This window comes from Hyla sarda, unplaced genomic scaffold (assembly GCF_029499605.1).
Source record: "Hyla sarda isolate aHylSar1 unplaced genomic scaffold, aHylSar1.hap1 scaffold_2026, whole genome shotgun sequence".
Lineage (NCBI taxonomy): Eukaryota > Metazoa > Chordata > Amphibia > Anura > Hylidae > Hyla > Hyla sarda.
Window position 1 is genome coordinate 17,330 of NW_026608688.1, and position 22,773 is coordinate 40,102.

The following is a 22,773-nucleotide window of genomic DNA, read 5'->3' on the forward strand; positions in this document are numbered from 1 at the left end:
ATAGTGAGTGTGTATATATAATGTGCGAGGTGTGTATGTATTATGTGGGAGGTGTCCGTGTGTGTTTTATATAATGTATGTGTGTATATGTAATGTGCGATGTGTATACTGGGGGACACATTTATCATTAGGTGTCTATTGTAGAAACAGATCTACCTCTTTGTCTAATTTACACTCAATTTGCGCAAATATCGAAACGTCCACCCCCCCCCGCCTCGACCATGCACTCCTTCTCCACCTCACACTTTACAGAGCTGTGATATTTTTCCGCGTTGCACTGCTCACATAGCTAGAAGTGCTGGAGCAGCAGTGTGTGCGCCAAACAAAAGTTTTGCAAAAGCTGGAGACACCCTGGTTGGTAAACACTGTGTTCATGTACCAGAGCTGAGTGTGTGATCATGTTACATGTAGCAGAAATTAGTGTGCGGCATGTGTATGGAGCAGAGCTGAATGTGTTATTGTGTAAGCATGACCATGCACACACTCAACTCTGCGTCATACACATGACCACTCGCTCAGCTCTACTGCATACACATTACCCAATACAAGGGGCCTAATACATCACACTGCTGCTCAGCCAATCACCAGCTGAGGGACATCATTTTGGTCACCAATTGGCTGATCACAGTGTAACTTGTCAGACCCCAGAAGCAGAAAGACAGGGGCTGGAGGACAGGAGAGCTATATTGGCAGCATCTGGACAGCTGCAAAAGGCAAGTTAAAGGGGTACTCCAGTGGAAACCAATTTATTTTTTCTTATTTTTTTTTATTTTTATTAGCTGGTACCAGAAAGTCTTACAGATTTGTAAATGACTTCTATTTAAAAATCTTAATCCTTCCAGTACTTATCAACGGCTGTATGCTCTGCGGAAAGTTTTTTCTTTTTTAATTTATTTTCTGTCTGACCACAGTGCTGACACCTCTGACCATGTTAGGAACTGTTCAGAGCAGAAGAAATGTCCCCATAGTAAACCTCTCCTGCTCTGGACAATTCCTGACATGGACAGAGGTGTCGTCAGAGAGCACTATGGCCAGACAGAAAATAAATTCAAAAAGAAAAGCACTTCCTGTGGAGCATACAGCTGCTAAGTACTGGAAGGATTAAGATTTTCTGGCAGCAATCCGGGCATATGGGGCTCTCATAGAATGAAAGCTCGGTTCTTATTTGAAAAAGACAGTTTTACCATTAGACAGTTTTTGATTACTTCAAGCATATGGTTTTGGTCAGTAACACGAGTTCCACCAAAAAAGTGGAAATTGTTCCATTATAGTTTATTGTGGTGGTTCACTTGGCATAAAATACTAACCAAATGGGGCTCAAAAACTAACCAAAATACTGCATGTGAACCTAGCCTAAGAACGAGAAGTCTCAGTATGCTCTGACACCACTGCTTTTTTTTTTTTTGCCAGTTACCAGATGTCTGCCCCAACCGGGAGGAGCTGCTATTGGAAAGTTAAGTATCTAGATTTATCACTTCTGCCATGTCATTGTTGTATAACACTCTATCTTTATACTTCATCCAGAAGGTGTTCATTATATACCTTGTCTGTTTTTGTGATAACCGTTATGGTCAGCCCCATCTCTAGTACCGGCAGGTTAGATAGTGGCTATCTATGCATGACTTGTTCCATTGCTAACTTGGGGGAGTTATCAATGTGGCACCATGTGTAGATAGCCATAATAACTAGTTAAACCTAAAGAATCAGTTAGTGAAACTGTAGATTAGTCACCTATTGTAATAAATCTTTTCAAAATGGCAATTTACCATATAATTCTATGGTGAATGTCAGCCCCATCTCTAGTACTAGCAGGTTAGATAGTAGCTACCTATGCATGACTTGTTGCATTGCTAACTTGGGGGAGTTATCAATGTGGCACCATGTGTGGATAGCCATAATAACTAGTTAACCCTAAATAATCCAGTTATTTCTGTTATTGTAATATACTATTCAGCATCAGTAGAACAATAGTCAGTGCCTACTAAATGAAGGTAGGAATTAATTAGGAAAGTCCTAGCTGTAAGTATGGCTGATACCTTGACTGAGGATTTGCAGCCACTATCATTGTTTGTTTTTTTACATGCAGCTTTTTTATCTTTTGTTCGTCTTTGTTGTTGTTTTTCAAGTTGCTTCATTTTCTAACAGATTTTGTGTCTTTCCCACAAGTATCTAGGTAGGTTTTTTTTTTTTTTTTTTAGAATTCTTTTCCTGTAGAGCAAGAATATTTGATGCTGCCTGCTAGCCCTGGACACCAATACCCAAGAAAGAGTGAGACGACCATCTGCCCAGACTGGAAGGAGCTACGATGAGATGGTAAGGCCTATGCCATTGACTTGATCTAATAGCCTGTGTCTTTGTGCTTCATCCAGAAGCTGTTCTATTGTGTAAGACAACCCACACTGTCAGACCAATAAGTTATTAACTTTGACCTATGTCATATTCTTGTTCTAGAAGTATCTATCAGTTTGCTTTCTCCAGGTATTCCTTATCTTCCCTGGCTGGAATTGTGGACCTACACGTAAGTAAATAAAAGCATGTCTGTTCTTGTCAAAATGTGTTATATTTAGGGGGTAATTTGTTTAATGACTGTCTCTTGCCTTTGCCAGTCGCCGCCTACCGTGGCAGTCTTTGCCAAATTTGGCAATTTACCATATAATTCTATGGTGAATGTCAGCCACATTCCTAGTACCTGCAGGTTAGATAGTAGCTACCTATGCATGACTTGTTGCATTGCTAACATGGGGGAGTTATCAATGTGGCACCATGTGTAGATAGCCATAATAACTAGTTAACCCTCAGTTATTTCTGTTATTGTAACATACTATTCAGCATCAGTAGAACAATAGTCAGTGCCTATTAAATGAAGGTAGGAATTAATTAGGAAAGTCCTAGCTGTAAGTATGGCTGATACCTTGACTGAGGATTTGCAGCCACTATCATTGTTTTTAACATGCTGCTTTTTTATCTTTTGTTCGTCTCTTTGTTGTTGTTTTTTCAAGTTGCTTCATTTTCTAACAGATTTTGTGTCTTTCCCACAAGTATCTAGGTAGGTTTTTTTTTTTTTAGAATTCTTTTCCTGTAGAGCAAGAATATTTGATGCTGCCTGCTAGCCCTGGACACTAATACCCAAGAAAGAGTGAGACGCCCATCTGCCCAGACTGGGAGGAGCTGCGTTAAAACGGTAAGATCTTTCCTATATGGTTTATGCCATAGGCTTGTTCTAATAACCTGTGTCTTTGTACCTAATTTATTCATTTATTTATCCTAATCCATTTTGCACTGTGCTATATACCCTTAAAGGAGCCCTGTAGTGTTACACTTATCCCCTATCCACAGTATAGGGCATAAGTGTCTGATTGTGGGGGGCTTCGACCACTGGGACCCCCACACAATGTCCTGTACGGGGACCCGGCGTTACTGTGGCTCTGCGCAGCTAATGCACATGTCTCTGACCTCACTGAGGTAGTCACGCCTTCTCCATACTGCATCTCCGCCTCTCCCATAGAGATACATGGAGGGGGCGTGTACGCTGTGGCAGGCCTCCTGCACGAGAGGGCCGCTGCAGAGCCGGGGCCCCATACATGAGATTGTGGGTGGTCCAGCGTTTGGACTGCCGGAATGAGACACTTATCCCCTATACTGCAGATAGGGGAGAAGTGTCTAACACTGCAGATCTCCTTCTTTTTTTCTTTTTTCTTTTTTTTAATTAACATTTAAAAGTTGCTTCATTTTCTAACAGCTTTTGTGTCTTTCCCACAAGTATCTAGGTACGTTTTTATTTTTATTTATTTTATTTATTTTTTTAAATTATTTTCCTGTAGAGCAAGAATATTTGATGCTGCCTGCTAGCCCTGGACACAAATACCCAAGAAAGAGTGAGACGACCATCTGCCCAGACTGGAAGGAGCTACGATGAGACGGTAAGGCCTATGCCATTGACTTGATCTAATAGCCTGTGTCTTTGTGCTTCATCCAGAAGCTGTTCTATTGTGAAAGACAACCCACACCTGGGAGGAGCTGCTGTCAGACCAATAAGTTACTAACTTTGACCTATGTCATATTCTTGTTCTAGAGGTATCTATCAGTTTGCTTTCTCCAGGTATTCCTTATCTTCCCTGGCTGGAATTGTGGACCTACACGTAAGTAAATAAAAGCATGTCTGTTCTTGTCAAAATGTGTTATATTTAGGGGGTAATTTGTTTAATGACTGTCTCTTGCCTTTGCCAGTCGCCGCCTACCGTGGCAGTCTTTGCCAAATTTGGCAATTTACCATATAATTCTATGGTGAATGTCAGCCACATTCCTAGTACCTGCAGGTTAGATAGTAGCTACCTATGCATGACTTGTTGCATTGCTAACATGGGGGAGTTATCAATGTGGCACCATGTGTAGATAGCCATAATAACTAGTTAACCCTCAGTTATTTCTGTTATTGTAACATACTATTCAGCATCAGTAGAACAATAGTCAGTGCCTACTAAATGAAGGTAGGAATTAATTAGGAAAGTCCTAGCTGTAAGTATGGCTGATACCTTGACTGAGGATTTGCAGCCACTATCGTTGTTTTTAACATGCTGCTTTTTAATCTTTTGTGTTTGTTCGGCTCTTTGTTTTTCAAGTTGCTTCATTTTCTAACAGATTTTGTCTTTCTCACAAGTATCTAGGTAGTTTTTTTTTTTTTTTTTTTTTTTTTAAATTCTTTTCCTGTAGAGCAAGAATATTTGATGCTTGATGCTGCCTGCTAGCCCTGGACACCAATACCCAAGAAAGAGTGAGACGCCCATCTGCCCAGACTGGAAGGAGCTACGGTGAGACGGTAAGACCTATGCCATTGACTTGTTCTAATAGCCTGTGTCTTCATATTTCTGTTCTATTGTGTAAGACAACCCACACCTGGGAGGAGCTGCTGTCAGACCAATAAGTTACTAACTTTGACCTATCAGTTTGCTTTCTCCAGGTGTTGCTTATCTTCCCTGGCTGGAATTGTGGACCTACAAGTAAGTAATTGAAATCATGTCTGTTTTTTCAAAATGTGTTCTATTTAGGGGGTAACTTGTTTAATTGCATAATTAAATGACTTTCTGTCTCTTGCCTTTGCCAGTTGCTGCCTACCGTGGCAGTCTTTATCAAATTTGGCAATTTACCATATAATTCTATGGTGAATGTCAGCCCCATTCCTAGTACCAGCTGGTTAGGTAGTAGCTACCTATGCATGACTTGTTGCATTGCTAACTTGGGGGAGTTATCAATGTGGCACCATGTGTCGATAGCCTTAGTAACTAGTTAAACTTAAAGAAACAGTTATTTCTGTTATCGTCATATACTATTCAGCATCAGTAGAACAAATAGTCAGTGCCTACTAAATGAAGGTAAGAATGCATTAGGAAAGTCCTAGCTGTAAGTATGGCTGATACCTCGACTGAGGATTTGCAGCCACTATCATTGTTGTTTTTAACATGCAGCTTTTTTATCTTTTGTGTTTGTTCTGCTCTTCATTATTGCTTCATTTTCTAACAGCTTTTGTCTTTCTCACAAGTATCTAGGTAGGTTTTTTTTAGAATTCTTTTCCTGTAGAGCAAGAATATTTGATGCTGCCTGCTAGCCCTGGACACTGATACCCAAGAAAGAGTGAGATGAGCATCTTACCAGACTGGAAGGAGCTACGATGAGACGGTAAGACCTATGCCATTGACTTGTTCTAATAGCCTGTGTCTTCATATTTCTGTTCTATTGTGTAAGACAACCCACACCTGGGAGGAGCTGCTGTCAGACCAATAAGTTACTAACTTTGACCTATCAGTTTGCTTTCTCCAGGTGTTGCTTATCTTCCCTGGCTGGAATTGTGGACCTACACGTAAGTAATTGAAATCATGTCTGTTTTTTCAAAATGTGTTCTATTTAGGGGGTAACTTGTTTAATTGCATAATTAAATGACTTTCTGTCTCTTGCCTTTGCCAGTTGCTGCCTACCGTGGCAGTCTTTATCAAATTTGGCAATTTACCATATAATTCTATGGTGAATGTCAGCCCCATTCCTAGTACCAGCTGGTTAGGTAGTAGCTACCTATGCATGACTTGTTGCATTGCTAACTTGGGGGAGTTATCAATGTGGCACCATGTGTCGATAGCCTTAGTAACTAGTTAAACTTAAAGAAACAGTTATTTCTGTTATCGTCATATACTATTCAGCATCAGTAGAACAAATAGTCAGTGCCTACTAAATGAAGGTAAGAATGTATTAGGAAAGTCCTAGCTGTAAGTATGGCTGATACCTCGACTGAGGATTTGCAGCCACTATCATTGTTGTTTTTAACATGCAGCTTTTTTATCTTTTGTGTTTGTTCTGCTCTTCATTATTGCTTCATTTTCTAACAGCTTTTGTCTTTCTCACAAGTATCTAGGTAGGTTTTTTTTAGAATTCTTTTCCTGTAGAGCAAGAATATTTGATGCTGTCTGCTAGCCCTGGACACTGATACCCAAGAAAGAGTGAGATGAGCATCTTACCAGACTGGAAGGAGCTACGATGAGACGGTAAGGCCTATGCCATTGACTTGTTCTAATAGCCTGTGTCTTTGTGCTTCCTCCAGAAGCTGTTCTATTGTGTAAGACAACAAACACCTGGGAGGTGCTGCTGTCAGACCAATCAGTTACTAACTTTGACCTATGTCATATTCTTGTTCTAGAAGTATCTATCAGTTTGCTTTCTCCAGGTGTTACTTATCTTCCCTGGCTGGAATTATGGACCTACACGTAAGTAAATGAAATCATGTCTGTTCTTGTCTAAATGTGTTATATTTAGGGGGTAATTTGTTTAATTACATAATTAAATGACTTTTTGTCTCTTGCCTTTTTCCATTCGCTGCCTTCTCTGGCCGTCTTTGCCAGTCGCTGCCTTCTCTGGCCGTCTTTGCCAGTCGCTGCCTTCTCTGGCCGTCTTTGCCAGTCGCTGCCTTCTCTGGCCTTCGTTGCCAGTCGCTGCCTTCTCTGGCCTTCGTTGCCAGTCGCCGCCTTCTCTGGCCTTCGTTGCCAGTCGCCGCCTTCTCTGGCCTTCGTTGCCAGTCGCCGCCTTCTCTGGCCTTCGTTGCCAGTCGCCGCCTTCTCTGGCCTTCGTTGCCAGTCGCCGCCTTCTCTGGCCTTTGTTGCCAGTCTGCCCCGCCTTCCCTGGCCTTTGTTGCCAGTCTGCCCCGCCTTCCCTGGCTTTTGTTGCCAGTCACCGCATTTCCTGTTCCTCATTGCCAAAAATAATAAAAAAAAGCAGCTGCAACATAGTCTAATTAACAAATAGTCTAATAAAAAAAGCCCAAGAGAGGCATATCTTTAGTGTAGGGTCCGTCCCAATGAGGTCACCTTACCGTGGTGGGACGGTACACACTATTTGACCAAATATTATGCTAAGAACCTCTCTAGCAGTGTTGAATACATATATTTTAGAGTAAAGGGTATACTGCTGTATTTCTTTCTATTTGGGGGGAATAACAGATGGCTGTAGCCGCTATTTTACCATGAGCAGCTGGCACATAGTCTGACCACAGCTGCCGTCAGCCCTTGACTGCTGAGAAAAAAAGAGGGATTTCAATTGTATAGGGTCTGTCCCCATGAGGTCACCTTTCCATGGTGGGATGGCACTATTTGGCCAAATGGTATGCTAAGAACCTCTTCTGTTTGCAAATAAAGGCTGTGCAGTTCACGGTTATACCTTAAGCAGCTGCAACATAGTCTAATAACCACAAATCCCATCAGTTCTTGGCAGTGGTCAAAAAAATAAATAAAAATGGGGTGGTTACTTTAAAATGAGAAAATCCATAGCAATGCAAAGCTATTAGCTTGTCACTTGAAGGCATAATTGTTCATATCACCCACCCCCACATTATGGATCCAATTTTTTGTGTTGGTAGTTCAGTGGTAGTTAAGATTTAGTCTAGGCAAACCATGTCTTACCTTTTGCGTAATTTTGGTTACTTGTTAAGCTATTGGTTCTTAGGATTGGAAACTTGCAGTATATTGATGGTCACTACAATAACTAAATATTTTTTTCCTTTTTGTAGATTTGGCAAGTTCATTCTACTACATGGTGTAGTAGTAGACCATGGCAAGAACCTTAAACTTACTACCTTACCAGTCATTGAATCTACATAAGACAAGACAAGACATGACATGACATCTAGCAAAAATAGTATGGTAGGTCAGGTTTTCAGCTTCTCACACAGAATGGCAGTACAAAGCGATCTGCTTGTCACTTGAAGGCATAACTGTCCATAAGCCCCCCATTGTGGATCCAAACCTTTTTGTGCTGGTGGATCAGTGGAAGACTGCTATTTAGGCTAGTTTTTCTTTGGTAGGAGTTTAGTTCTAAGATAGATTTAAGAGGTGCATTATGTTATCAGGGTAACTATTTTAGCAGGAAGATGTTAATTGATTGATTGATATTTCACAGTACATCTTGTAAATTTTTGTGCTTCTTGTAGGTATGAGTTTATTCTACTACCCGGTATAGAAGACCATGTAATGAACATTCAACAACTTCCTACCTTACCATACTCAGCTCCAGACATGCTATTAGCAGAAGTCTTGACATCTTGCCAAAATCATATGGTAAGTCCTTAGGTTTTCATTTTGACTTCTTATACCCCAGTACTGTAGTATAAAGCTTTTAGCTTGTCACATGAAGTTAACTGTTAACCCCTTAAGGATCACAGGTTTTTCAGTTTTTGCACTTTCGTTTTTTCCTCCTCAGCTTTTTTAAAAATCATAACCCTTTCAATTTTGGACCTAAAAATCCATATGATGGCTTATTTTTTTGCAGTGACATCAGTCATTTTACCCAAAAATCTACGGCAAAACGGAAAAAAAATCATTGTGCGACGAAATTGAAGAAAAAAGCCATTTTGTAACTTTAGGGGGCTTCCGTTTCTATGCAGTACATTTTTCGGTAAAATGACACCTTATCATTATTCTGTAGGTCCATATGGTTAAAATGATACCCTACTTATATAGGTTTGATTTTGTTGTACTTCTGTAAAAAATCGTGAAAAATGTATACGTTTAAAATTGTCATCTTCTGACCCCTATAACTTTTATTTTTCCGCATATGGGGCAGTATGAGGGCTCATTTTTTGCACTGTGATCTGAAGTTTTTAGCGGTACCATTTTTGTATTGATCGGACTGTTTGATCGCTTATTATAAAAAAAAAAAATTTCATGAGATAAAAAGCGACCAAAAATACGTTCTTTTGGACTTTGGAATTTTTTTGCAAGTACGCCATTGACCGTGCGGTTTAATTAATGACATATTTTTATAATTCGGACATTTATGCATGCGGCGATACCACATATGTTTAGATTTATTTTTATTTGTGTTTTTTTTTTTTTTTGTTTTTTTTTTATGGGAAAAGGGGGGTCATTTGAACTTTTATTAACCCCTTAAGGACCAGGCCATTTTACACCTTAGGACCAGAGCGTTTTTTGAACATCTGACCACTGTCACTTTAAACATTAATAACTCTGGAATGCTTTTAGTTATCATTCTGATTCAGAGACTGTTTTTTCGGGACCTATTCTACTTTAACATAGTGGTAAATTTTTGTGGTAACTTGCATCCTTTCTTGGTGAAAAATCCCAAAATTTTATGAAGAAAATGAAAATTTGGCATTTTTCTAACTTTGCAGCTCTCTGCTTGTAAGGAAAATGGATATTCCAAATAAAAAAAATTATTCACATTTCCAATATGTCTACTTTATGTTTGTATCATAAAATTGACGTGTTTTTACTTTTGGAAGACACCAGAGGGCTTCAAAGTTCAGCAGCAATTTTCCAATTTTTCAGGGACCAGTTCAGGTTTGAAGTGGATTTGAAGGGTCTTCATATTAGAAATACCCCATAAATGACCCCATTATAAAAACTACACCCCACAAAGTATTCAAAATAACATTCAGTAAGTGTTTTCACCCTTTAGGTGTTTCACAGGAATAGCAGCAAAGTGAAGGAGAAAATTCACAATCTTCATTTTTTACACTCATGTTCTTGTAGACACAATTTTTGAATTTTTACAAGGGGTGAAAGGAGAAAATTTATACTTGTATTTGTTGCCCAATTTCTCTCGAGTAAGCACATACCTCACATGTCTATTTAAAGTGTTCGGCGGGCTCAGAAGCGAAGGAGCGACAAAGGGATTTTGGAAAGTACCTTTTTCTGAAATGGTTTTTGGGGGGCATGTTGCATTTAGGAAGCCCCTATGGTGCCAGAACAGCAAAAAAACACCTGGCATACCATTTTGGAAACTAGACCCCTTGAGGAACATAACAAGGAATTAAGTGAGCCTTAATACCCCACATGTGTTTCACGACTTTTGCATATGTAAAAAAAAATAAAAAATTTCACAAAAAATGTTTCCCCCTCAAATTTCACATTTTTGCAAGGGTTAATAGCAGAAAATCTCTGCGTGGCAAGGACCGGAAAACGCCAGGGCGTAAGTTTATGCCCTTGGTCCTTAAGTACCAGGGCGCAAGGCGTAACATTACACCCTTGGTCCTTAAGGGGTTAAGGAAGGGGTTAAATCACATTTATTAACTTTTTTTTTTTTTTTTTACACTTTTTTTTTTTTGCAGTGTTATAGCTCCCATAGGGACCTATAACACGGCACACACTGATTGCCAGCACTGTTCACTGCAAAGCCATAGCTTTGCAATGATCAGCGTTATCAGCGGTCGATTGCTCAAGCTTACATCTCGGGCCTGGAGCGATAAATTGATGAGGGGACACGCCGGAGGCAGGTAAGAGGACCTCCGCTCGTGTCCTAGCTGATCGGGACACTGCATTTTCACTGCGGTGGTCCTGAGCAGCCGGGCAGCTTTCACTTTCATTTTAGACGCGGCGTTCAACTTTGAATGCTGTGTCTAAAGGGTTAATAGCGTGCGGCACCGCGACCGCTGCCGCATGCTGTTAGCCCCAGGTCCCGGCATCAGATACAATCCTGATCACGGCAACTACGGTGTTGACAGGGGGAGGGTGCTCCCCCTGTTCACAAACAGTGGTGCCGCAATACTATCGCTGGTCGGCATTGGTTGCTATGGCAGCAGGTAGCATGTGTCGCAAAAATGATACCAATAAAAAGTACAGATTGTCCCACAAAAAATAAGCCCTCACACAATGGCGGAAAAGAATTTTGCTCAGAAAAGGAAAGAACATAAAAAGCTATATAAAATTGGTATCGCCACAATCGTACCGACCCCCAGAATAAATATAACATCACTTTTACACACAGTGAACACCATAAAAATATTTTTTTTAAACGCCAGGAATTTTAATTTTTCACAATATTTTGGAGTTTTTCCACAAAAAATGCTGCATGTGGTAACAAAAATGCACCACTTAAGTAAAATATGTCACAAAAAACTATTTCAGAATTGCTCCGCTCAGAAAAAGCGTTCTAAAGTTATTACCCTTTTAAGAGAAACATGTCAAATTAAAAAAAAAACTGGTCATTAAGGTGTAAAATGGGTCCATCCTAAAAGAAAAACTGTCGCTCTTAGTGCGGGGGAAGCTGATCTTTCTTCTTGACATGCAAATTCACTGCTAACTGGCAAGGGCGGCTTTACTGCCTTCATCTGGCACTGTGATGTAACCACCGCCCGGCTTATGAATATTAATGTTCTCCCTCATCATCTACCTCTTCTTCCCGCTGATTTCAGGACTCCACTGCGCATGTGCTGGCTTCCTATCTACACCCGGAAGCCTCTTCAGCGCAGTCGAGTCCTGAAATCAGCGGGGAGGAGAGGGAGATGATGAGGGAGAACATGAATATTCATAAGCCCCGGGTGGTGCTGTGGGCCAGGCAGCAGTTGTACCACAGTGCCAGATGAAGGCAGTAACCCTGCCCATGCCAGTTAGCAGCTAATTTGCATATAAAGAAGATAGCGGGCGAATGGCGTGGCGGATCCGGGGACGGTATGCATCAAACAGATTAGTGTCCCCCACACTACCAGCCAGTACCGCTGGTTAGTGTGGGGGAGCAAGCTGACAGATTTCCTTTACGGCAAGTGTCTTATAATTGCATAAGGAACAATATATTTAAAAGTTTTTAGTTTGGTGGCAGGTACTCTTTAATAATCCCTCATTGGGGATCCAAGCCTTTCTGCTGGTAGATGAGTGGTAGACTACTAATTGCTTTGTTAGGAGGAGCTTAGTTTTTCAAGATGGATATTTGAGATGAGCAGCATCTTACCTCCTTTTTGATTACTTTAAATAAATTAAATGAGTCAGTGGTTCCAAAGATTGGCATATCTCCAGTTTAATGAAATTTATTTCACCAACTTACTGTTTTTGCTGTTTTGGGTTTGAAAAGTAAATGAGGGTCAGGTGGAACTGCTATTGGGAAACTCGTATTAGTTTGTTAGGTTGGCTGAAGTAACGGTTAAACTCTAAAATCAGATGAATATATAACTTTTTATTTTATTTATTTTTGTCGTCTCCAGATCCTCACTTCTGCACTTTGTTCTGTGAAGTAATCAACAGTTTCCACTATGAAAATCTCTGGCAACATGAAAACCTGCCCGGGCTCCATTGTCCCAGTTACAAAAGTTTAAACATTTTTTTTTTCTTACATAAAATATACATGTCTTCTACTAAATGTGTTTTTCTTTTTTTAACTTATTTCTTGCTATTCTGTAAATAAAATTGTATTATACTTTTTAAAGTGCCTTTGTTGGGTTCTTATGAGATCATGTTCATTAGGTGCAGTCAGTGCTGAATCCACCCACCACTACCAAATACAGCCCATATTATCACGTTGTTCCCCCCCCGTTTCACTACCTAAGGGGGGTGGGGGGTGACTGTTTGACATGCTATAGAAAAGAGTTTATTGAGGTTACGCTATCTACATTAACTATCACAGGTCCTCTTTAACCCCTTTTTAATGACACCTTTCATTTTGGTCTTGAGGCTATAGGATATTTTGATTTTTGATTCTCTTCCTCCTCCAAAGAGGGCATGTTTGCAATTTTACCATAAAACGTACGCTGCAACTAAATATTATTTATGGTGGAAAATTGAACAGAAAGTGTCATGTTAAAAATAACTTTTTTTTTTTTTTTTTTTTTTTCTCCACATTTCTTTATTAAGTTAACATTTTGTACAGAAATGCAATGGGGCATACCCTGCATTATAAACGACAACTAAGGGCCCAAATAAGCATGTCTGAGAACAAAAACGCAAGGTTAGGCCCAGGTAACTGAGTACACCTCCCACCCCTCCCCTCCCCAAAGTTCCCATCAAATCCCCCTCTTCCCCCCCCCCCCACCCCAATCCAGGCAGGAAAGCAAAGCAATCAGAATAGAACCTCAACTACAATAATAAATAAACATGCAGGTGAGGAATACGGTCAGGGCCAGAAATGTGATTCAAGTCTAAATGGTTTGATTCCCCTTGGAGAGAGTGTTAGGGGAAAAATATACCCTCTAGCTGTTGCATGACTACAACTCCCAGCATGCCCTTTGGACAGCCAAAGGGCATGCTCAGAGTTTTTAGTCTGCCACCTGCCCCTATACCTGCTGATCAATAATTGTTACTGATCAGCAATACATGAAATAATAAATGAAATAGAGTAACGCTCCTTTCACATTGCCGTTAGTGCAAGCAACGTATTTTCCTCCCGCTATATTCGGCCACAATAACAGGAGTTCTAACGGACGCTAGTGGAATCCCACTCAAGTGAATGGGATCCTCTTTGCCCGTTATGACTCCCGTTAGGCTCCATTACAATAACTGACATTAAGGGCAGTTAAAGTGGGGGCAAAAAAACCCTTAATGTCCGTTTGTAACGGAACCACTTACATAGTGTGAAAGAAGCCTAAGGGGGAGATTTATCAAAAACTCTCTGAAGGTAAAGTCGCTGAGTTTCCCATAGCAACCAATCAAATCTTTCATTTTTAATAGGCGTCTGAAAAATGAGTCATCTGATTGGTTGCTATGGGCAACGTTTCCTCTGGACAGGTTTTGATAAATCTCCCCTATAACACTACATTTACACACCTTTTATACGGTTACTCTCTCCCCACATAAAAATTTAGCCCGTAGGGCACTGTTATCCAAACAGGGAGCCTCCAGCTGTTGCAAAACTATAGCTCACAGCCTTTGACGGTCCAGGCATGCTGGGAGTTGTAGTTTAGCAAAAGCTGGAATCTCCCTCTTTGGGAAACACCACCCTACGGGCTATTTATATTTTTTTATGGGGAGGTAACTGTATAACGGTGCGTGTAAATGTACTGTTTTACCCACCCACCCACCAAACCCCCCCCCCCCCCCCCCATGATCCAGTGATAAGGTGTCCTCTAGAACAGTGGTTCTCAACCTTTTTAGCGACTGTACCCACAAAGGCTGAAAGCATGTCTGCGGGTACTCCTCATGCGGAACTTGCGCGCGAGGGGTACCCGTGGACAAAAGGCGTGTGCTTTCCTTTATACTAATGCGATACTTAACCCCTTGTTCCATTATTCCCCCCCCCTCCCTCTGATGCCCTTTTGCCATTATCCCCCCTCCATCTTAATCGCCTTATGCCATTATTATCTGATATGTCAAAAGGGAATGAGAGGAAGGGGGGAATGATGGCACAATTAATCACCCCCCATATTAATCCCCTTGTGCTTTTATTATCAGATATGGCAAAAGGGAATCCGAGGGGGTTAAATCACATTTAGTGACTTTTTTTTTTTTTACACTTTTTTTTTATAGCACACGGGCATTAGGATAGAGGGGGGAGGGATAATGGCACAAGGGGATCAGAGGGAGGGAGGATAGTCGTCACCCCCCCCCCCTCCATATTAATCCCCTTGTGCCATTATCCCCCCCCCCCCCCATCTTAATGCCCTTGTGCCATAAAAAAGTGTATAAAAAGTTACTAAATGTGATTTAACAACCCCTTACCTAATAAAAGTTTAAATCTCCCCCCTTTTCACATTTAAAAAAAATTTAAATAAAAAAGTCGTCGTGTGCGTAAATGTCCGAACTATAAAAATATAATGTTATAATCTAAAATTCCAAAGTCCAAAATTGCGTATTTTTGGTCACTTTTAGATACAGTCCTAGGACTGTATCCACCTTTTCCAGCCCACGGGAGCACCTGAAAGCTGAACTAATTTATGCAGGATAAGTCATCAACTGCAGAGCCGAGAAGTTCGTGACAAATCGAATTTACTGTAAGTTCGCTCATCTCTAGTCACTTTGGGTATCCTAAATAAATGTGTAAAAAGCGATCAAAATGTCCCATAAAAAAAAATGGTACCGATAAAATTTCAGATCACGGCGCAAAAAACTGAGCCCTCATATATCCCTGTATATGGAAAAAATGAAAGCTATAGGAGTCAGAAGATGACAATTTTACACATACAAATTTTGGTGCATGTAGTTATAACTGTAAAATACTAAACTAGGTATCCTTGTAACCGTACAGACCTACAGAATAAAGATATGGTGTCATTTTTACAGGAAAGCGTACTGTATAGAACCGGAAGCCCCAAAAGTTACAAAATGGGTTGCTTTTTTTTTTTTTTTTCAATTTTGCCCCACAAATATTTATTTTTCTGGTTTCGCCTTTAAAAAGTTTTGTCATTAAAAAGTTCAATTGGTGGCGCAAAAAATAAGCCTGCATATGGATCTGTAGGTGCAAAATTGAAAGTGTTATTATTTTTAGAAGGTGATGATCAAAAAAACGAAAATGCAAAAACTGAAAAACCCTGCGTTCTTAAGGGGTTAAAATGACTTGGGTGCCATGGTTTTTGCATGGAGAAGTAGAGAAAATTCTGCAATGTGAACATAGCCGTAGCCTACGTTCACACAGCGGAAGGTCCGTGCGGAATTCCGCATAAATATTCTACATCGCACAACAGTCGCCCCTGCAGCAACATCTACTGCGGAAATCCTTATTCTGACGCCAGTAACAACATTGAACCTGTTCTGTTCTCGTGGATTCCGCTCAGAAAAGCATTGCTGTCTGAGGCGGAGCATTTGTGAGCAGTTCTAGCATGTTCTGCCAGTGCTCCACTGTGTGGAATGTCTGTATGGACATTTTCCGTGCAGACATTCCTGTGTGAACATGGCCATAGGGGGAGATTTGTCAAACCTTGTGCAGGAGCAGTTGCCCATAGCAACCAACTGGATTTCAGCTTTTATTTTTAGAAAGGCTTTAAAAAAATGAAAGCTGGAATCTGGTTATCATGGTCAGCTGTTCCTCTGCACAAGATTTGAAAAACGTACACTGCTGTCTGGCTGAGCTCACTCTGCGCTATTCCATATAACATGTTTTATTTGCGTAACGTATAAGGCATCAGCATTTTCTACCTTAAAACGCATGATCAGCATTGATCACGGCGTCTAAAGGGTTAAAGGGGTATTCCAGGTAAAACCTCTTTTATATATATATATATATATATATATATATAATCAACTGGCTCCGGAAAGTGAAACAGATTTGTAAATTGCTTCTATTAAAAAATCTTAATCCTTCCAATAGTTATTAGCTTCTGAAGTTTTCTGTCTAACTGCTAAATGATGATGTCACGTCCCGGGAGCTGTGCATGATGGGAGAATACTGCACAGCTCCCAGGACGTGAGTCATCAGAGAGCAGTTAGACAGAAAACAACAACTCAACTTCAGAAGCTAATAACTATTGGAAGAATTAAGATTTTTTAATAGAAGTAATTTACAAATCTGTTTAACTTTCCGGAGCCAGTTGATATATAAAGAAAAGTTTTGGCCTGGAATACCCCTTTAATGAGCTGCGGGATTGCTTCTGATAATAGCCGTCTCTCACAGCTTATGAAATGGGCACAGCTCCTGCACTTCAAGGTCATGTAACGGTTAAACCCTTGGACGGAGCCCATTATGACCCTAAGGACGGGAGCATTTTTTTTTTTTTCAAATCTGAGCTCTCACTTTAAGCATTAATAAGTTTTTACTTTATAAATTTGATTCCGAGATGTTTTTTCATGACATATTCTACTTTTAGTGGTAAATTTTCGTTGATACTTGCATCATTTGTTGGTGAAAAATTCCAAAATTTGATGAGAAAATTGGAAATTTAGCATTTTTCTAACCTTGAAGCTCTCGACTTGTAAGGAAAATAGACATAGCAAATAAATTATATATTGATTCACATATATGTCCACTTTGTTTGCTTTATTAAGTTGACATTTTTTTTACTTTTGGAAGACATCAGAGGGCTTCAAACTTCAGCACCAATTTTCAAATTTTTCACACAATTTTCAAAATCTGGATTTGAAGGGCCTTCATATGAGAAATACCCCACAAATGACCCCATTATAAAAACTGCACACCTCAAAGTATTCAAAATGACATTCAGAAAGTTTAACCCTTTAGGTGTTTCACAGGAATAGCAGCAAAGTGAAGGAGAAAATTCTAAATCAGGGGTCCAGTGAGCCTTAACTCAACACAGGTGTTTGACAACTTTTCGTTAGTCGGATGTGTAAATGAAAAAAAAAAGTTTTTTCACTAAAGTGCAGTTTTTTTCCCCCCAAACTTGAACATTTTACAAAGGGTAATGGGAGAAAATGCCCCCCAAAATTTGTAACCCCGTCTCTTCTGAGTATGGAAATACCCCATGTTAGGATGTAAAATGCTCTGCGTGCAAATTACAATGCTCAAAAGAGGAGTCACATTTGGCTTTTGGAAAGCAAATTTTGCTGAAAAGGTTTTTAGGGGGCATGTCTCATTTAGGAAGCCCTTATGGGGCCAGAACAGAAAAAAAACAAAAACATATGGCATACTATTTTGGACACTACACCTCAAGGAACGTAACAAAGGGTACAGGGAGCCTTAACACCTCACAGGTGTTTGACGACTTTTTGTTAGTCGGATGTGTAAATGAAAAAAAAAATATTTTTTTTCCCTAAAATGCTTTTTTCCCCTTAATTTACATTTTTACAAAGGGTAATAGGAGAAAATGCCCCCCAAAATTTGTAACCCCATTTCTTCTGAATATGGAAATACCCCATGTGTGGACTAAAAGTGCTCTGCTGGCGCACTACACTCCATTGTTCTGGCACTATGGGGGCTTTGTAAACACACGTGGCCTTCAATTCCGGACAAAATTTCTCTCCAAAATCCCAATGGTGCTCCTTCTCTTCTGAGAATTGTAGTGCACCCGCAGAGCAGTTTACATCCACATATGGGTTATGTTCTTACTCGGCACAAAAGGGGTTACAAATTTTTTTTTTTTGGGGGGGGGCTTTTTTCCAATTTTCCCTTGTGAAAATAAAAAGTATGGGCAACACCAGCATGTTAGTGTATTTTTATTTTTATTTTTTTACACACTAACAGGCTGGTGTGAACCCCAACTTTTCCTTTTCATAAGGGGTAAAAGGAGAAAAAGCCCCCAAAATTTTTAGTGCAATTGCTCCCAACTACAGAAATACCTCATATGTGGCCCTAAACTGTTTCCCTGAAATACAACAGGGCTCCAAAGTATGAGAGTGCCATGTGCATTTGAGGACTAAATTAGGGATTTCATAGGGTTGGACATAGGGGTATTCTACGCCAGTGATTCTCAAACAGGGTGCCTCCAGCTGTTGCTAAACTCCCAGCATGCCTGGACAGGCAGTGGCTGTCTGGAAATTCTGGGAATTGTTGTTTTGCAACAGCTGGAAGGCTCCATTTTGGAAACACTGCTGTATGATACGTTTTAATTTTTACTGGAGGGGGACAGTGTAAGGGGGTATATGTGTAGTGTTTTACCCTTTATTTTGTGGTAGTGTAGTGTTTTTATGGTACATTCACACGGGCGGGGTTTACAGTTAGTGTCCCACTTGGAGTTTGCGCTGCGGTGAAAAATTTGCTGCAGCTCAAACTTGAAGCAGGAAACTCACTGTAACTCTGCCCATGTGAATGTGCCCTGGGGGGGGGGGGGGAGCGGCAAGCCTGGTACTTAAGGACCTGTATGCCCGTGGGAATTTCGGTCTACCAGACCGGAGTGACTGCTGATATCGATCAGCAGGCACCCAGCATAAATGTTCAGGGGGGGGGGGTCATCAGCCCCCCCCCCCCCATATGTCGGCGATCTGCGCAAATCGCAAGTGAATTCACACTTGCGATTTGCGCGATTCCGAGCCATTATTGGTCTATGGTGACCTGGAAAATAAGGGGGATCGCGCTTGTCCAAGACACCCACGATCCCCCTGAAGGGACAGGAGTGAGGTGGCTGGGGTGCCACCCCTCCTATCCCTGATATTGGTGGTCTAGACGCGACCACCAATAGATCGGGGGCGGGGGGGTTAACTTTCGTTTTCCCCGTTCTGCCCACCCACAATAGGCGGGGCAGGACTGGGAAACGAAGGGGACCGGCGCTGAAGATCCACTTACCCTGCGGGCGACGATCGGTGTCGGAGATCGGCGGGGGGGGCATGTCGTGCGGCAGAAGAGGACGGCTCCCTTGATCTGACGGAAGCCGGTAAGTTGCTTAGCAACATCTAGGGGACTACAGTTTGAGACCATTATACAGTAGTCTCTACACTGTTGCCGTCCAGATGTTGCAAAACTACCACTCTTGTCATGCTGGGATTTGTAGTTTTGCAACAGCTGGAGGGGTCACAGTTTGGAGATCACTGTGCTGTGAACTGTGGCCCTCTAGATCTTGCAAAACTACAACTCCCAGCATGCCCACATAGCAGTTTGCTGTCTGGGCATGCTGGCATTTGTAGTTTTGCAACATCTGGAGGTCCACAGTTTAGAGACGACTGCACAGTGATTTCTAAACTGTAGACCTCCAGATGTTGCAAAACTGCGAATCCCAGCATGCCCAAGCAGCAAACAGCTGTCTCAGCATGCTGGGAGTTGTAGTTGCGTACCTCTAGCAGTTGCGAAACTACATCTCCCAGCATGCACTTCGACGATCAGTACATGCTAGGATTTGTAGTTTTGCAACAGCTGGAGGCACACTGGTTGGAAAATACTGAGTTAGGTGACGGAACCTAACTGAAGGTTTTCCAACCAGTGTGCCTCCAGCTGTTGCAAAAGTACAACTTCCAGCATGCACGGTCTGTCAAAATGTGTAACGCAATTTCTCCTGATTACGGAAATACCCCATATGTGGGCGTAAAATTCTCTGCTGGCGCACAACAAGGCTCAGGAGTGAGAGCGCACTATGTACATTTGAGGCCTAAATGGGTGATTTGCACAGGGGTGGCTGATTTTACAGTGGTTCTGCCATAAACGCAATAAAATAAATACCCACATGTGACCCCATTTTGGAAACTACACCCCTCACGGAATGTAACAAGGGGCATAGTGAGCCCTAACACCCCACAAGTCTTTCACGAATTTTCATTAAAGTTGGATGGGAAAATTAAAAAAATAAAATAAAATTTCACTAAAATGCTGGTGTTACCCTAAATTTTTCATTTTCACAAGGGAAAATAGGAAAAAAGCCCACCACAATTTGTAACCCCATTTCTTCTGAGTATATAAATACCCCATATGTGGATGTAAAGTGCTCTGCGGGCGAACTACAATGATCAGAAGAGGAGCGCCATTGGGATTTTGAAGAGAAAATTTGTCCGGAATTGAAGGCCACGTGTGTTTACAATGTGCCAGAACAATGGACCCCTCCCACATGTGACCCCCATTTTGGAAACTACACCCCTCACGTAATGTAATAAGGGGTACAGTGAGCATTTGCGCCCCAGAGGTGTCTGACAGTTTTCTGGAACAGCGGTCCGTGAAAATAAAAAATGTAATTTTGCATTTGCTCAGCCCACTGTTCCAAAGATCTGTCAAACTCCAGTGGGGTTGAAATACTCACTGCACCCCTTATTAAATTCTGTGAGGGGTGTAGTTTCCAAAACTTTAACAAAGTCATGAAATATCTGTGAGGTGTTAAGGCTCACTGTACCCCTTGTTACGTTCCTTGAGGGGTGTAGTTTCCAAAATAGTATGCCATGTGTTTTTTTTTTTTTTTGCTGTTCTGGCACCATAGGGGCTTCCCAAATGCGACACGCCCCCCAAAAACCATTTCTGCAAAATTTGCTTTCAAAAAGCCAAATGTGACTCCTTCTCTTCTGAGCATTGTAGTTTGCCCGCATAGCATTTTACATCATAACATGGGGTGTTTCCATACTCAGAAGAGATGGGGTTACATATTTTGTGGGGCATTTTCTCCATTACCCTTTATAAAAAAAAATTAAAAAATGGTACCATTAAAAACTTCAGATCACGGCGCAAAAAATGAGCCCTCATACCGCCCCATACGCGGAAAAATAAAAAAGGTTATAGGTGTCAGAAGATGACCCTTTTAAACGTATTAATTTTCCTGCATGAAGTTATGATTTTTTTCCAGAAGTACGACAAAATCAAACCTATATAAGTAGGGTATAATTTTAATTGTATGAACCTACAGAATAAAGAAAAGGTGTCATTTTAACCGAAAAATATACTACGTAGAAACTGAAGCCCCCAAAACTTACAAAACGGTGTTTTTTTTTTCCCAATTTTGTGTCTGATGTTATCACAAAATTGAAAGAGTTATGATTTTTTAAAGGCAAGGAGCAAAAAACGAAAGTGCAAAAATGGATAAACCCCCGGTCCTTAAGGGGTTAATGCTTAAAGTGACAGTGGTCAGGTGTGCAAAAAACGCTCTGGTCCTACACTGAAAATTGGCCTGGTCCTTAAGGGGTTAAGGACCAAGCCCATTTTCACCTTAACCCCTTAAGGACCGGGGGTTTTTCCGTTTTTGCATTTTCGTTTTTTGCTCCTTGCCTTTAAAAAATCATAACTCTTTAAAATTTGCACCTAAAAATCCATATGATGGCTTATTTTTTGCGCCACCAATTCTACTTTGTAATGACGTCAGCCATTTTGCCCAAAAATCTATGGTGAAGCGGGAAAAAAAATCATTGTGCGACAAAATTGAAAAAAAAACGCTGTTTTGTAACTTTTGGGGGCTTCCGTTTCTACGTAGTACATTTTTTGGTAAAAATGACACCTGATATGTATTCTGTAGGTCCATACAATTAATATGATACTCTACTTATATAGGTTTGATTTTGTCGGACTTCTGGAAAAAATCATAACTACATGCCAGAAAATTAATACGTTTAAAATTGTCATCTTCTGACCCCTATAACTTTTTTATTTTTCCGTGTATGGTGCGGTATGAGGGCTCATTTTTTGCGCCGTGATCTGAAGTTTTTAACGGTACCATTTTTCATTATTTTCATTTTTCATTATTCATTTTTAAATTATATAAAAAGTGACCAAAAATGCACTATTTTGGACTTTGGAATTTTTTTGCGCGCACGCCATTGACCGAGCGGTTTAATTAATGATATATTTTTATAATTCGGACATTTACGCACGCAGTGATACCATATATGTTTATTTTTATTTTTATTTACACTGTGTTTTTTTTTTTTTTTATTGGAAAAGGGGGATGATTCAAACTTTTAATAGGGGAGGAGTTAAATGATCTTTATTCACTTTTTTTTTCACTTTTTTTTTGCAGTGTTATAGGTCCCATAGGGACCTATAACACTGCAGACACTGATCTTCTATGTTGATCACTGGTTTCTCATAAGAAACCAGTGATCAACGATTCTGCCGCATGACTGCTCATGCCTGGATCTCAGGCACTGAGCAGTCATTCGGCGATCGGACAGCGAGGAGGCAGGAAGGGGCCCTCCCGCTGTCCTGTCAGCTGTTCAGGATGCCGCGATTAGCCGCGGCTATCCCGAACAACCCGACTGAGCTAGTCGGGAACTTTCACTTTTAGCCGCG

General features: G+C 40.8%; 1 long non-coding RNA gene across 15 annotated transcripts in view; it reads left to right on the forward strand.

Annotated features, from left to right (window-relative positions):
• LOC130317789 (uncharacterized) overlaps window positions 1–12,613 on the forward strand; it is a 28,919-nt gene extending 16,306 nt beyond the window's left edge. For 3 of the 15 annotated variants that reach the window (XR_008864812.1, XR_008864813.1, XR_008864811.1), the window contains 7 exons: window positions 1,411–3,181; window positions 3,822–4,664; window positions 5,544–6,530; window positions 6,683–6,749; window positions 8,045–8,177; window positions 8,465–8,591; window positions 12,470–12,613. This is a non-coding gene — a long non-coding RNA (uncharacterized LOC130317789). Of the gene's footprint in view, window positions 1–1,410; window positions 3,182–3,821; window positions 4,665–4,707; window positions 4,817–4,943; window positions 6,531–6,682; window positions 6,750–8,044; window positions 8,178–8,464; window positions 8,592–12,469 lie in introns of those variants that run through there. The other 12 variants (XR_008864821.1, XR_008864824.1, XR_008864816.1 and 9 more) reach the window with 12 other exon arrangements.
• Window positions 12,614–22,773: the final 10,160 nt, after the last annotated feature.